We start from the raw sequence: 15916 nt of genomic DNA, 5'->3' as shown, positions 1-15916 counted from the left end.
CCTGAGCCTTCAACAATGACAACCGTGATGCCGGCTAATGCAAAGTGTTTTATAGCACCTGCTTTGTGTGCAGCTTTTGTCATATTCTGGTGCATCCGTGTCCTGGTTTGGCCTAAACCAGGCCGATTTTCCTTTCAGTGATTTTTACTTTCAGCTCAGTCTCCTCTAAGTAACTGCACTTTCTGACACTAACTGCATGTTTTGCAGACAGTGTCTGCTTCCAGGACTGATAACGCTCGAAGTTTGTAGTTATCGCTGAGGCACCGGTAGGGATGTTGTGCAGAAAGGCTCTTGCTGTACTTAGTCTTAGAGAAACCAAGGTCACTGCTGAATTCCTCACTGCTTACGAGTGAAGAGCCGAAGGGGGGTCGCAGCTGCAGGGGGGAGCGGACAGGGCAGGTGACCCAAAATTGACCAACGAGGGTATTCCATCCCATACACGGCATTCTCAGTACAAAGCGGGGGGATCACGAGGGTCTCGCTCTCTTTCTGCTATGGCCGGTGTCCAAGGAGGACTCTGTCTATTTTCCTGCTGCCCCCGATCCCGATCCGTGCATCCCTGAATCCAGCTCTCGACCGTCGCTGGGCCCAGCCTGGGCCTTCCCGGAGCCTGCCCTGCAGTGCCGGTGGTGACGTGGCTGACTTCAGGGGAGCTCAATCTTGGTTTTGTATATATATTTGTATATATTTGATTATTTCTATTATTATTATTATTATACTCTTTTCCATTATTATAGTTTATGAAAACTGTTTTAACTTTCCAACCCGGAAGTCTCTCTCCCTTTTCCCTTTCCCTTTCCCTTTGCGGGTGGGGGGGGGGGGATAACCGAGAGCATCTGCCACAGGTTTAATAGCCAGCCCAGCTTTAAACCGTGACAATCTGGAATCTCAGAATATTTTTGCCTTCACCTCAGAAGGGAAACAGTTAACATGGACTGGATTCCAATGTACCTGGTGGCTGTGTTATAAAATGTGTGGCCTGCACAAAAGAAATCCAGAGCCGTCATCACAGAGGTTCAGCTGTGCCTCATATACACTTGTGCTTGATTATCATCCTGCATCAAAGGCTTTTTTCTATGCACAGTCCCATCACCAATTACCCCCTTTCCTGCTTGGTGCAGCCTGAGATTATTGCCCTGTGCCCTCGCGAGCCATCGAGCTCTGCTCCTAGTTGTGTGCCCCAGAACTTGGACCTGGACAGGCTGGAGAGCTGGGCAGAGACGAACCTCATGAAGTTCAACAAAGGCAAGTGTAGGGTCCTGCACCTGGGGAGGAATAACCCCATGCACCAGTACAGGCTGGGGGCTGATCTACTGGAGAGCAGCTCTGCAGAGAACGACCTGGGAGTGCTGGGGGACAAGAAGTTCCCCATCAGCCAGCAGTGTGCCCTTGGGGCCAGGAAGGCCAATGGTGTCCTGGAGTGCATTGGGAAGAGTGTGGCCAGCAGGTCAAGGGAGGTTCTCCTGCCCCTCTACACTGCCCTGGTGAGGCCACACCTGGAGTAACTGTGTGCAGTTCTGGGCCCCCCAGTTCAAGAACTACTGGAGAGAGTCCAGCGAAGGGGTACGGAGATGATCAAAGGACTGGAGCATCTCTCTTACGAGGAGAGGCTGAGGGAGCTGGGGCTGTTCAGCTTGGAGAAGAGCAGACTGAGGGGGGATCTTATTAACACTTACAAATACCTTAGCGGTGGGTGTCAAGAGGAGGGGACCAGACTCTTCTCAGTGGTGCCGTGATAGGACTAGGGGCAACGGGCACAAGCTGAAACATGGGAAGTTCCATCTGAATATGAGGAGGAACTTCTTTACTTTGAGGGTGCCAGAGCCCTGGCACAGGCTGCCCAGGGAGGGGGGGGAGGCTCCTTCTCTGGAGATATTCAAACCTGCCTGGACATGGCCCTGTGCAACATGCCCTGGGTGACCCTGCTTTGGCAGGGGGGTGGGCTGGATGATCTCCAGAGGTCCCTTCTAACCCTTAACCATTCTGTGATTCTGTGGTGCAAACTCCACAAGCAGTCCTCTGTGGTCCAGCAACCCAGGAGGAGCTTTGGAGTGGCCGGAGGGCAGGAGCATCCAGCACTTCACATTTGCTGACACACAGCACACAGCGAGCGAAAGCCATCTGTGAAACCTGGGTGAGGCTCCACACAGTGCTTCTGCATGAGATAAAACAAAGAAATTTTACATACCACATACACTGAGGGACACGGCGAGGGGTGTCTGTCTGTTCTTCCAAGCTGAAGTACATCGCTCCTGGCCCATGTGCTACAATTTCTCCAGGAATGTGTTTTCCCTGCCAAGGGCCAGGAGACTGGGGATGGGAGAGGACACAGCCAGGACAGCAGGCCCAAACTGACCAAGGGATATTCCATACCATATGACGTCATGCTCAGCAACAAAAACTAGATTCGAAGGGGGATGGGGTTGTAGCTGGGCTTGCACCACTGGGGCAACGCTGTAGTGTTGAGGTAGACCAGGAGGCCTCCCATCCCCCTGGGGTGAAATCGGTGTGCTCAGCTCGGTCCCTGAAATGCCTGTACACCAATGCACGCAGCATGGGGAATAAACAGGAGGAGTTGGAAATCCGTGTTCGGTCGGGGGGCTATGATTTAGTGGCAGTTACAGAGACTTGATGGGACACCTCGCGTGACTGGAATGTGGTCATGGATGGCTATGTCCTGTTCAGGAAAGACAGGCCGCTAAGGAGAGGTGGTGGAGTTGCTCTTTATGTGAGTGAGCAGCTAGAATGTATTGAGTTCTGTCCAGGGACGGATCAGGAGCGAGCTGAGAGTTTGTGGGTGCGAATTAAGGGGCAGGCTGGCAGGGGTGATACTGTTGTGGGTGTCTATTACAGGCCACCGGATCAGGATGAGGACGGTGATGAGGCCTTCTACAGGCAGCTGAGAGCAGTCTCTCATTTACAGGGCCTGGTTGTCGTGGGGGATTTCAACTACCCTGATATTTGCTGCGAGGCCTACTCAGCCAGCCATCCTCAGCCCAGGAGGTTCCTCCAGTGCATTGATGATAACTTTCTGATGCAAATGGTGGATGAGCCAACTAGGAGAGGAGCGCTGCTGGATCTTATCCTCACTAACAAGGAGGGTCTGGTTGAAGCAGTGAAGGTTGAGGGCAGTCTTGGTTGTAGTGACCATGAGATGGAGTTCAGGATCTCATGTGGCAGGAACAGAATAGCTAGCAGAATCACAACCCTGGACTTCAGTAGGGCCAACTTTGGCCTTTTCAAGCAATTGCTAGGGGAAATCCCATGGGACAGGGTACTAGAAGGTAAGGGGGCCCAAGAGAGTTGGTTAGCATTCAAGGACTGCTTCTTCCGAGCTCAAGATCAGAGCATCCCAGCAGGTAGGAAGTCAAGGAAGGGTACCAGGAGACCTGCATGGTTAAACAGGGAACTGCTGGCAAACTCAAGTGGAAGAAGAGGGTGTACAGATCATGGAAGGAGGGGCTGGCCACTTGGGAGGAATATAAGTCTGTTGTCAGAGGATGTAGGGAGGCAACTAGGAAAGCTAAGGCCTCCTTGGAATTAAACCTTGCAAGAGAGGTCAAGGACAACAGAAAGGGCTTCTTCAAATACATTGCAGGTAAAGCCAACACTAGAGGCAATGTAGGCCCACTGATGAATAAGGTGGGGTCCCTGGAGACAGAGGATAAAAAGAAGGCGGAGTTACTGAATGCCTTCTTTGCCTCTGTCTATACTGCTGGAGGCTGTCCTGAGGAGCCCCGGGCCCCTGAGGCCCCAGAACAAGTCAGGATAGAGGAGAAATCTGCCTTGGTTGATGAGGGCTGGGTCAGGGACCAATTAAGCAATCTGGACGTCCATAAATCCATGGGCCCTGATGGGATGCACCCGCGGGTGCTGAGGGAGCTGGCGGAAGTCATTGCTAGGCCACTCTCCATCATCTTTGCTAAGTCGTGGGCAACGGGAGAGGTGCCTGAGGACTGGAGGAAAGCGAATGTCACTCCAGTCTTCAAAAAGGGCAAGAAGGAGGACCCGGGTAACTATAGACCGGTCAGCCTCACCTCCATCCCCGGAAAGGTGATGGAACAACTTGTTCTTGGTGCTGTCTCTAGGCACATCAAGGATAGGGGGATCATTAGCGGCACTCAACATGGCTTCACCCAGGGGAAGTCATGCTTAACCAACTTGATAGCCTTTTATGAGGACATAACCCAGTGGACAGGTGATGGTAGAGCAGTGGATGTGTCTATCTCGATTTCAGTAAAGCGTTTGACACGGTCTCCCACAGCATCCTCGCAGCTAAACTGAGGAAGAGTGGTCTGGATGATCGGGTAGTGAGGTGGATTGTGAACTGGCTGAAGGAAAGAAGCCATAGAGTGGTGGTCAATGGGACAGAGTCCAGTTGGAGGCCTGTGTCTAGTGGAGTCCCTCAAGGGTCGGTACTGGGACCAGTGCTATTCAATATAGTCATTAATGACTTGGATGAGGGAATAGAGTGCACTGTCAGCAAGTTCGCTGATGACACAAAACTGGGAGGAGTGGCCGACACACCGGAAGGCTGCGCAGCCGTTCAGAGAGACGTGGACAGGCTGGAGAGTTGGGCGGGGAGAAACTTAATGAAATATAACAAGGGCAAGTGTAGAGTCCTGCATCTGGGCAAGAACAACCCCATGTACCAGTACAAGTTGGGGGCAGAGCTGTTGGAGAGCAGAGTAGGGGAAAGGGACCTGGGGGTCCTAGTGGACAGCAGGATGACCATGAGCCAGCAGTGTGCCCTTGTGGCCAAGAAGGCCAATGGCATCCTGGGGTGTATTAGAAGGGTCGTGGTTAGCAGGTCAAGAGAGGTTCTCCTCCCCCTCTACTCTGCCCTGGTGAGGCCGCATCTGGAATATTGTGTCCAGTTCTGGGCCCCTCAGTTCAAGAAGGACAGGGAACTGCTAGAGAGAGTCCAGCGCAGAGCCACGAAGATGATTAAGGGAGTGGAACATCTCCCTTCTGAGGAGAGGCTGAGGGAGCTGGGTCTCTTTAGCTTGGAGAAGAGGAGACTGAGGGGTGACCTCATTGATGTTTATAAATATGTAAAGGGCAAGTGTCATGAGGATGGAGCCAGGCTCTTCTCAGTGGCACCCATTGACAGGACAAGGGGCAACAGGTGCAAGCTGGAACACAGGAGGTTCCACATAAATATGAGGAAAAACTTCTTTACGGTGAGGGTGACCGAACACTGGCACAGGCTGCCCAGAGAGGTTGTGGAGTCTCCTTCTCTGGAGACATTCAAAACCCGCCTGGACGCGTTCCTGTGTGACATGACCTAGGTAATCCTGCTCCGGCAGGGGATTGGACTAGATGATCTTTTGAGGTCCCTTCCAATCCCTGACATTCTGTGATTCTGTGTGAATCTGTGATTCTGTGGAATTGAAATAGTGGATTATTAACAGAAGCTCGTGAGAAGTTTATGATGTAATTGCTTATTAGTTTCTATATAAACCGACAGTGAATTTGAGTCAGGTACCATTCACTGCGGTGGTGGGTCCAACTCTGAGTTGTTTAATAAAACCAGCAAACCCAGAGACCCGGACTCTGCCAATTTTCTTTAACAAAGACCAATAATTGAACATCTTCTGCAAAAAGGGTTTTAATTCCTTGGGAGTATCCCTGTAACACTCCTTTCTTGCTGGTTAAAAAACCTAAACTAGGCCTTGGTAGAAAACCAGTTTATAGATTTGTCCAAGACTTACAAGCAATGAATAAATGGGTAACTGTACCACAGCCCGTAGTGCCTGATCCTTCAACAATCACAACCGTGATGCCGGCTAATGCAAAGTGTTTTATAGCACCTGCTTTGTGTGCAGCTTTTGTCATATTCTGGTGCATCTGGAATCTCAGAATATTTTTGCCTTCACTTCAGAAGGGAAACAGTTAACATGGACTGGATTCCAATGTACCTGGTGGCTGTGTTATAAAATGTGTGGCCTGCACAAAAGAAATCCAGAGCCATCATCACAGAGGTTCAGCTGTGCCTCATATACACTTGTGCTTGATTATCATCCTGCATCAAAGGCTTTTTTCTATGCACAGTCCCATCACCGATTACCCCCTTTCCTGCTTGGTGCAGCCTGAGATTATTGCCCTGCGCCCTCGTGAGCCATCGAGCTCTGCTCCTAGTTGTGTGCCCCAGAACTTGGACCTGGACAGGCTGGAGAGCTGGGCGGAGACGAACCTCATGAAGTTCAACAAAGACCAGTGTAGGGTCCTGCACCTGGGGAGGAATAACCCCATGCACCAGTACAGGCTGGGGGCTGATCTACTGGAGAGCAGCTCTGCAGAGAAGGACCTGGGAGTGCTGGGGGACAAGAAGTTCCCCATGAGCCAGCAGTGTGCCCTTGGAGCCAGGAAGGCCAATGGTGTCCTGGAGTGCATTGGGAAGAGTGTGGCCAGCAGGTCAAGGGAGGTTCTCCTGCCCCTCTACACTGCCCTGGTGAGGCCACACCTGGAGTAACTGTGTGCAGTTCTGGGCCCCCCAGTTCAAGAACTACTGGAGAGAGTCCAGCGAAGGGGTACGGAGATGATCAAAGGACTGGAGCATCTCTCTTACGAGGAGAGGCTGAGGGAGCTGGGGCTGTTCAGCTTGGAGAAGAGCAGACTGAGGGGGGATCTTATTAACACTTACAAATACCTTAGGGGTGGGTGTCAAGAGGAGGGGACCAGACTCTTCGCAGTGGTGCCGTGACAGGACAAGGGGCAACGGGCACAAGCTGAAACAGGGGAAGTTCCATCTGAATATGAGGAGGAACTTCTTTACTGTGAGGGTGCCAGAGCCCTGGCACACGCTGCCCAGGGAGGGGGGGGAGGCTCCTTCTCTGGAGATATTCAAAACCCACCTGGACGCCTTTTTGCAACGTGCCCTGGGTGACCCTGCTTTGGCACGGGGTTGGACTGGATGATCTCCAGAGGTCCCTTCTAACCCTTAACCATTCTGTGATTCTGTGGTGCAAACTCCACAAGCAGTCCTCTGTGGTCCAGCAACCCAAGAGGAGCTTTGGAGTGGCCGGAGGGCAGGAGCATCCAGCACTTCACATTTGCTGACACACAGCACACAGCGAGCGAAAGCCATCTGTGAAACCTGGGTGAGGCTCCACACAGTGCTTCTGCATGAGATAAAACAAAGAAATTTTACATACCACATACACTGAGGGACACGGCGAGGGGTGTCTGTGTGTTCTTCCAAGCTGAAGTACATCGCTCCTGGCCCATGTGCTACGATTTCTCCGGGAATGTGTTTTCCCTGCCAAGGGCCAGGAGACTGGGGATGGGAGAGGACACAGCCAGGACAGCAGGCCCAAACTGACCAAGGGATATTCCATACCATATGACGTCATGCTCAGCAACAAAAGCTGAAAGAAATGAGGGGGGAGCCCAACGGCTTCTGTGTTGGAGGCTGTAGTGAACTTAACAGGGGACACGTGGCAAAAGCAACCTATGGTGACCAGCCTGGAGGCCCCATGTGTCCTTGGCATAGACTGCCTCGGGGGAGGGTACTTCAAGGACCCAAAAGGGTACTGGTGGGCCTTTGGTGTAGCTGCTGTGGGGAAGAGTGTCTTGAGATGGTTCCTGCCTTCCCCGGCTCCCCAGTGTGTTAATATTCATCAGTTGATTCTTGGGGTAACAACATGGATTTCTGTGAATCAGGGTTACCTCGGCCCTGGCATCTATCACTCTGCCAGCACCGGGGCAGAGAGAGGGGTGATGGCCCCCAGCCCCGGGGGCTGCCCGTCCCCTATTCTTGCTTCCCGTGGGGGGGACATGCACACACACAGCAGTCAGAGGAGGCAGGACTCGTGCCCCAGCACCCCTCCTCTGCCCCTTCCCCTTTGCTTGTTTATCCAAGCCCCACAGGGGAGGCACTGGTCTGCCGCCCGCCCGCTGGCTGTGCGTCCCTGCCCGCACTAGTGCCAGCAGTGTCCCCTCCCGAGCCACTGTCCTCTGCTGCTCTGGCACCCGCAATGCCCCACAGCTCCTTCCCTGCCCCTCCGCCCCGCAGCTGCCACGCTGCCGCAGCCGTAAGAGAATGTCCCCCGGTGCCCTCCCCGGCTCGGGGGCCAGCGGTGCCCTCGCTGCAGACGGGGCAGCCACCGGTGCCCGGGGTTTCACACCGAGGGGGCTCGGCTCCCCGAGGGGGCTGCCCGAGCCGTGCGGACCCCCGCCTGGCCGTGCAGCCAGCCCCCCTGCGTCCTGCCGAGCCTCACCCCTGTTTTCCCAAAGCACTGCTTTGTCACCCCGACCCCAGGGCGAGGGACAGGGTCCCTGCAGCCGCCGGGTGAGCGGCAGCTGTGGCGAGGTGGCCCCCGAGCGCGTTAAGTGCTGAGGGTCCGAGTGGCCGCTGCCCACGCCGAGGTCCCCGGTGCGCAGCAGCCGCGGTGATGGCCTTTCTCCCCGCACCTCTGCCGAACTTCGCAGCTCGGTTTGTCTGGAAGTGGGGGTGTGCTGGGCTGCGCCCGGGGACCCCTTTGCTTCGTTAGTCACTGACGGCTGGGCAGCGACGCTGCTGCCGCACTCATCCTCCCAGCCCTCTGCCCACGCCTCAGCACCCAAGTCCTGGAGCCACTCATCCCAGCCCTCGCTCCTGTGGCAAGTGGCTCGGGCCGCAGCCGCCCTGCTCTCAGGGGGCTCCGTGCACCCCGCCAGCCCCGCCGCCCGCTGCCGCAGGGCCCCCCCGCGCTGCTGGGCCTGCGCTCGCCTTCGCGTGAGACGGAACCGCTCCCACGGCCGCTGCAAGCACGCCCGAAACCACCACACACAGCGCGACTCCGGCTGAGCCTTTCCCTTCCCTGCCCCTTCTTTTTGGAGACGTGGGACTATTTCGGCAGGGGTAGGACTCGCGGATAACTCTTTCTCCTTCTCCCAGCTCCCCAGGGGTGTCAGACGGGCCAAAACCCGTGCAACGGCCGCCCACGGCTGCGTGTGGGGCCAGCTGGGCACACCAGCACTCTTTTCCCCACTGCCCTTTTTCCAGAAAGGCATTTCTGGCCAGGATCCTGCCACCAACCCCAAATATAAAGTGCAGGGGCTGCTCGTTATGGATCCCAGCAAGAAAGGCACTCAGACTCTGTAAGGTATTGATTAAAATACCGTTATATTAAAAGACCTGGAGATAACAGGAGAAAGAAAAAAAAAGCATAATCTTACATCCCTTCAGCCGCTGGGAACCCCGAGTCGTGCAGCATCGCGTGGTCCTCCAGCCGGGGCACAGTGCAGGGGAGAGGTTCACCAGCATCGTGGTCGTCAGGGATTTTATAGGATTTTCCTCAAAGTAAACAACTCCATTCATCATTTCTGCCGCTAAGCAAAGGGCTGTTTAATGAAAACACGCTGCTTCACTTCCAGATAAAGCCAAGGACAGGCCAGAGGCGTCACCGCCAGGTGCCCCGTGGGAGCTGCCGTGCAATCAGCCCGTGAAACCCATCCTGCAGCCAGGCTCAGGCCTGATGACCAAGCTCCCCCCGCAGCACCCACAGCCCGGCCAGGCCTGCGCCCCTCGCTCAGTGCTTGCATGGGTCACCGGCCCCTCGATGCCCAGCAGTGTCCTGCCCGCATCGATGCGGGCGCCAGGGATGGGGATCTTCCAGCGTGCTCCAGGAGCAGTCCCGCTGTGGCTGGGCTTTGGAGGGCAAAGCCTGCGTGGCCAGGGAAGGAAGGCATGGTTATCTTAACTTTTTAAATTTGTAAATAGAGGTACCATGACAATGGTAACGTGCATGAACCCTGTGATAAAAGACACTGAGAATCCACGCAGGGCAAACTGCAGTGAGCTGGGGAGGCAGCAGCAGGCAGCGCACAGGCAGCAGCAGGCAGCCCGCAGGCCGTTCTCAGTGGTTTTGAAAACCACAGGTAGTGTGTGTAAAGGAAAGGAGCGGAAAGGCGGCTCGCCACGGGCTGCTGCAGATAAACTCCGAGTTCCCTTCCTCTGCCGATGGCAAGCTTAATGCAGGAGCCTGGAAGGAGTGTTTGCACCTCTGACAGTGCAGGCGAGGGGCCGACAGGCTGATGGGCTCAGCGAGCGCTGTCATTTGGGTGGCGGGGATCCATAAGCCACTTCTGCAGAGTTTCTTTTAGTTGCATCATGTCTCTGCACGTGTGGTTGTCGGCTCTCTGAGCCGCTGCTTGTGCGCCGAGCTCCCTTTCCACCCAGCCTTCTCAGTCCTTGCTGCACATACCACCCCAGCACCCTCGCTACCACCTCTCCAGAGCACTTCTTTTTATTAGGCACCAGAGATTCATGGTGCTATGAAGGGTTGTGTCCTGCGAGGGTCCCCCTCTCCCCACGGGGGCACAACAAACAGGCAGAACAGATTTACAGTAAAAGCACTGAGCAAATCTGTACTGTAAAACTCCCTCCCCTTGCTGTCAGCAGCCTCCGGCGCACAGGGTGCGTAGAAAGCCAGAGGTGCAGGACAGTGGTCCTGTTACTGGAAAATAGTAACCAAGAAAACCAAATGACAGTTTAGAAAGCCGACACTGGTTTATTGCAGCTGGGTGCACGGGGGATCTCTCCTCCTGGCACGCACACCCAGGGATAAAAGCACACTCGTTATATACGTTATAGAAAAATGAATATTCATACATTTCTGAGTAAAGCCCACCTATTCCAAGAAACCTTATGCATATGCTAACATATTATGTAACTGTCTTTGTGCATGTGTACTGAATTGGGGAAGGGGCCTTGGGTGGGCTCTGGGAGTCTCTAGTGGTTGTAACCCCCCCGTAGTGATGCTGTCCATGACCCCGCTTCTGCGCCAGTGTGGTCGAGGCCTTTCTGTTGACACACACAGGTGGCTCTGAGGAGAAGATCCTGTGCTGGTTCCTACAGGATTTATCTCTGCTCCTGGCACCAGAGCTGTGAATCAAGTCATTTTAGACACTACAAAGATGTTGTTCACAGTCTTGCTTATCTCTGGCCCTTCTTTGTAATTAGTGAGGAATTTAACCTTGGATTCTCTAAGACTAAGCACAAGCAAGTCAGTGATGACTGTAACTCAGTGTTGTCAGTCCCAGAAGCAGACCCTGTCTGCAAAACATGCCGTTGGCTTCAGAACGTGCTGTTATTTTAGCTGAAAGGAAAATTGCTGAAAGAAAAGTTGGTTCTGTCTGAAGGTTACACAGAGCCGGCCTTTTAGGGCCTGCTTTGAGGCTTAAACCGTCTCGTGTCAGTCCCGTTCGCACGGCGATGCTGTTCCTCCCATGACAGCAGCAGCAGGGGTTAAGGCTCTCTTTGCAGGCTGCGGTGTGCTGGGGCTGACACTCTCCTGCTGCAGGGAAGGAGCAGAGCAGGGGGTGGCACGGGGGGGGCCTGGGGCCCAGCCCCTGCGGAGCAGCGGGTCAGGGGTCTGTGAGCCTGGGCCCCGCGCCCTCGCCCCCTCCGTTGTCTCGGTGGCACCGCACCCCGAACGGCTCCCGGCGCTGCCCCGGCTGCGTTCGCGCACAGCTCGCTGCTCCCGCTGCGGCTCGGTGCTCCCGGAGCCCGCGGAGAACTTTAACCGAGGGACAGGAGGGGCAGCGGCGAGAGCAGGACGGGGGCAGCCGAGCTGGGAGGGAGGGATACGGCCCGCAGAGGGGACACAGAGCTGACGCTGCTCACTGTGACACCCCCGGTCCCGGCTGCAGCTGCCGGGGGTGGCGGCCGGCGGCGGTGCCCGAGGGGAGGGCGAGGGCCAGCCCGGCCGCTCGCACCGCACGGACCCCTCGGCCTCCTCGGAGCCCCCAGCAGCGGCACCGGGAGAGGCGCTGGCTGCGGGAGAGGCGCGTTGCCCGCTCTCGGCCCCTGCCCGGGAGGGCTCAGGCCCGGCTCCATCTCGGGGGGCGGCAGCAGCTCCCAGCGCCCCGAGGGGCCCGGGGGCGGCCGGGCCCCGCTGCCACGCCGCGGCCCCAGGCCCTCTGCGGGATCACGGGGCGCCCTCCCGGGGCCCTGGCCCTCGGCCCAGGGGAGCAGCGCTCAGAGCAGAGGCGGGAGAAGGCGGAGGCGTCCCCGGAGCTGAGGACAGCCAGGAGCCGCGGGCGTCCCGGGGCGCCGGGGACTGCAGGTGGGGCGGGCGCGGCCCCTTTAAGAGGAAGAGGACGGCGGCGACGACGGGCGCGCCCGCGCCGACCCGCGCACGCGCGCTGGCTTCTCCCGCGACTTATTCGGCGCCTCCGGCGGAGGGGGCCGCGCGCCGGGGCGGGGAGCTGCGCTACAGGGCGGACCACGCATGCGCATGTCCGGCCGCCCGCCGTGCGCTTTGTGGCGCTGCCGGAAGTGGCGGCGGGGCCGAGCGGAGCGGGGTAGCGCGGAGCGGCGTCTCCCCGGTGTCGTCTGGGCCGCCCTGGCACCATGGAGCCGGCGGCCTGAGGGCGGAGCGGCCGCCCTGCCCCGGCATGCCCGCCGGGCCCTTCGGCGCAGGTGAGGCGGCCCGCGCCCTCCCGCCGCGGCGCTGCCCGCGCCCGGCCCGCTCCTGCCGCCGGCGGGGCCTGTGGCGGCGGGGCGCCGCCCGGAGCCTCCGCCGCGCTGCCCCCTGCGCTGCCCGCCGAGGGGCCGGGCCTGCGGGCGCGGCGGGGCCGGGCTGGAGCGGGCGGGGGGCGCGCTGGCCCCGGGGGTTTCCGCGGTCGCCCCGGGGGCCCGGCCGGTGCCGCGGAGCCGCCGCAGGGCGGGCGGGAGCGGGCCTCGGGGGAGCCCCTGGCCCCGGCCCGCGGCCGTGGGGTCCTACTCGGCATGCGCCCTGTCTCCGGGGACCGGCGTTGAGCCCCGTTTCGGGTCCCCGAAGGGAGTGTGCGGTGTGACCCGCGGCCGGTGAGCTCCCTCGCCCTGCGTGCCCGCTCCCGCGAGCAGGAGCGCGGTCGTGAGGGGGAGAAAAGTTTTTGTCGCTGTTCCCCTGCAGACTGTTACGAGTGGTCCGGTGGTGCCGGGTGTTCCTGGCCGCAGGCCTCCTGCGCTGGGCCGTGACTCTGCTTCCCTTTGCTTATTTTTTGTCTCACTTGATGTTCAGGGCCTGCGGGCAGCAGGTCAGATTTCCCGTGGGAAGCGGTGCAGGGCAGGGCTTGTTCCCCGCATTACGGGGACCATCGCCTTCGGGACAGCCCTGCCTGATTTTGCAGTTTGTAGAGTTGCACAAGGAACTGGACAGGGGAAGAAATGCAAATGTAAAATAAGCCGTTGAGTAAAAACTATTCTCACTCTGGGTCAGGGAGATGCGCAGTTTTGCAGGGGAGTTCATTATGTGGTTTTTAGCACGAGCGAGGGATGTGAAAACACCTTAAATTCTCACATGACCTGCCTGGAAGTTAATTTTGTAAACCCTGATTTTAAAGATGAGAATGATAGAGCAAAGTAATACTGATGTCTGAGTAATGAAGCTTGAAAGCAGAGTAATAGCCAAAACATACAAAATTGATGTTCTTACTTTCATATGGCTCTGTTAATCTTCGGCTGTTACAGTATGCAATTTTTGGGCAGGTTTCTTCCCTGTGGCGGGTGCCCTGCTTCCTGCTCTGGCAAGGCTGGTGTCCAGCAGTGCTCTCGGGAACCAGCACGGCGATGGGGCTCTGAAGTCAGTGAGTGGGGAGGGCTGGGGAGAGTGAGACCCGAGCCCTGTGGCTTAAATGGCACCTGATGTTTGTGACCCAGCCTTCCCTGTGTCAGATTAATGTGTTAGGTTATAAAATCAGATAAATTCGTCTTCCCTGGGCAAGGGGAGCTGTGATTCTCTTCTCTTCTACTCAGTAGCACTGTGGCTGAATGGCCTGGGAAACGATGACAGGCATTCCTGGTTTTTCTGTGCCTGATCTCTTCCTGCCTTGAATCTAGACTGTTTTTTCATTTAATAGTAATCCTGACATGCATTTCCATTTATTCTTTAACAAAACAGTGACTTAACAAAATACCGACTTTCTGCTAGTGTTTCTCTCAGATGGGTCTTCTGTTTGGCTCTTGCCTTGTTTTATTTTCTGCCTGCTATCTGCTCTGCCTGTTGTCCTTTACACATGGTGCGTGCCTAGGGCAGAGCCTACCTGTTGGATGGGCTCTAAAGGTGAGCTGCTTGGAGGGGTCTGCGCTTCTTCAGTCCTGGTGGGCTTAATGTGAGAGGTGCTGAGTTAGTCTTGGTAAGATCCAAGTCGCTCTCTCCAGCAGAAACCTGAGCGCAGAGGGGCAGCAGTGCCAAGGTGGGGCAGGTGGGCACGTGGCAGCTGTCCATGCTCAGGATGTTGTGGGCCTCAGCTGGCTTGGGAAGTGGATCCAGGGAAGGTGGGTTGTAGCAGGATGGCTTTCTGACAGTAATTGTCACCTCTAGAGAGCAGGTGTCAGTACTAGTGGTGTAGTAGGGATAGTGTTAGAGAGAGAGGTTACTTGTTATCTGTGAAATACTTACAGAGTATGTCTAATATCCCAGAACTTTCTGGTGTAGACCCTTTATGTTGATGATTCTCTGGTTTAGGCTCTATTAGGTCTTCAGTCTTGGCCATCTCTCTACTGATGGTCCTTGCATCTACTATATTAGTAACCATTGCCTCAGTTGTATTTTCAGCTCAGGCTCTGCTTTTTTGCTTCTGATAAAACCCCAGAAGCATCCGTTTTTGGGACAGCTTCTTTGTGCTTGAAATCCTTTTGCGTTGTAGGCAAACATTTCATTTTACATATGAAGCTGCTGAGCACGAAGGGCTAAATGTTTATGTTTTACACACCCCTCACTCAGCACACACTTTCCGAGGAACTACTTTGTACACCAGTATTGATCCCTGACCTCTCCCCTGCGCACGCTCCAAAACCCCGCCTCTGCTTTAGGCTCTGAGCTCCTGCATATTCCTTCAAAGCACTTGCAGAATGTGGGTCTGTTATTTAGTTAGGTAATTCTTACTGTCTAACTTTACTGATCTGGGAGTTTAAATATTTTGGCTGCAGCTGTTCGTATTAAATCTTTGGGGACTGGAAATAGAACTTAAGTATCTTTATTTTTGGAGTTTTATGGGCTCATTAGCAAGTTCTTTCATGCTCACCAACTTCTACAGTGTTTATGAACTGAGGATCTTTGGTCTTAAAAGCTGAAACATCAATTTTCAGTCATTTATATGGTGATAGCTACTAAAATTCCTAAGCTGAAATGGATCTGGAGGGAATATGTTGAAACTCAAATTATTTGTCACACTAAGGAATATTGGAATTATGCTCAGTGTCATAGTAGATGGTAAATATTTTAACTTCACATCTCTCAGTTGTTCTGCCAATGTTAATGCTGAGAATTGCTTTCCAGATCTGTGAGAATCTGGGGATGTTTTACTTAGTGCAGCCTCCAGGAGCATAAACATGACCCCTTTCCAAACCTGAGAGTGTGTAAAACTGCTTGGTAAACTTCAGGGGTTTATTTACTCTTCTTCCCACCCCTCCTCTTAATTAGGTTGCCGGTCACTCAGAGTCCTCAGTGATTTGAACCTCAATAAGATGTATGTGAAACATGAATACTCAGCTGCATGAAACTTAGGAGATGTTATCTGGGCCAGTGAGAGTGCTTTTTTTGAAGGTGAAATGCAGCAGCATTGCAAAAACAGAAGTAAAAATCAGAATGCTGTTTACATGGTATTTTTTTCTTTTTTCAAGTTGCTGTTTAAGTAATTTGTGATAAATGCAGCCTCTTCTGAGGGAGTGAGTCCTGCTCCTACGAAGCATTACATGCCTTTTGTCTGAAGCAAGTTATAGAACTGTCAGTATGTTGAATCTGTCGAAACAGAACGTCGTAACAGATACAATTGTGTGGGGAGACTTACCAGCGTTCTTAAACTTACGTCCAGTTATAAGCAGCTGCGTAGTAGATGGGTTCAGCTATACCCCACTGCTAACAGATGGCAGCAATTTCCAATTCAGATGGCAGCTGAAATGGAGTCTTAAATGAAAAGTGACTTCTAGTCCCTGCAAATAAAA

General features: G+C 55.0%; 1 protein-coding gene across 5 annotated transcripts in view; it reads left to right on the top strand.

Annotated features, from left to right (window-relative positions):
* The first annotated feature begins 12260 nt into the window (after positions 1–12260).
* RALGAPB (Ral GTPase activating protein non-catalytic subunit beta) overlaps positions 12261–15916 on the top strand; it is a 66870-nt gene continuing 63214 nt past the window's right edge. For all 5 annotated transcript variants that reach the window (XM_068419696.1, XM_068419697.1, XM_068419695.1 and 2 more), the window contains exon 1: positions 12261–12409. The gene's annotated coding sequence lies outside the window, so the exon portion shown is untranslated. The remainder of the gene's footprint in view (positions 12410–15916) is intronic.

The sequence above is a fragment of the Nyctibius grandis genome, chromosome 28 (genome assembly GCF_013368605.1).
Source record: "Nyctibius grandis isolate bNycGra1 chromosome 28, bNycGra1.pri, whole genome shotgun sequence".
Classification (NCBI taxonomy): domain Eukaryota; kingdom Metazoa; phylum Chordata; class Aves; order Nyctibiiformes; family Nyctibiidae; genus Nyctibius; species Nyctibius grandis.
Note: the sequence above shows the minus strand (reverse complement) of the source record. Positions and strands in the feature narration are given on the sequence as shown.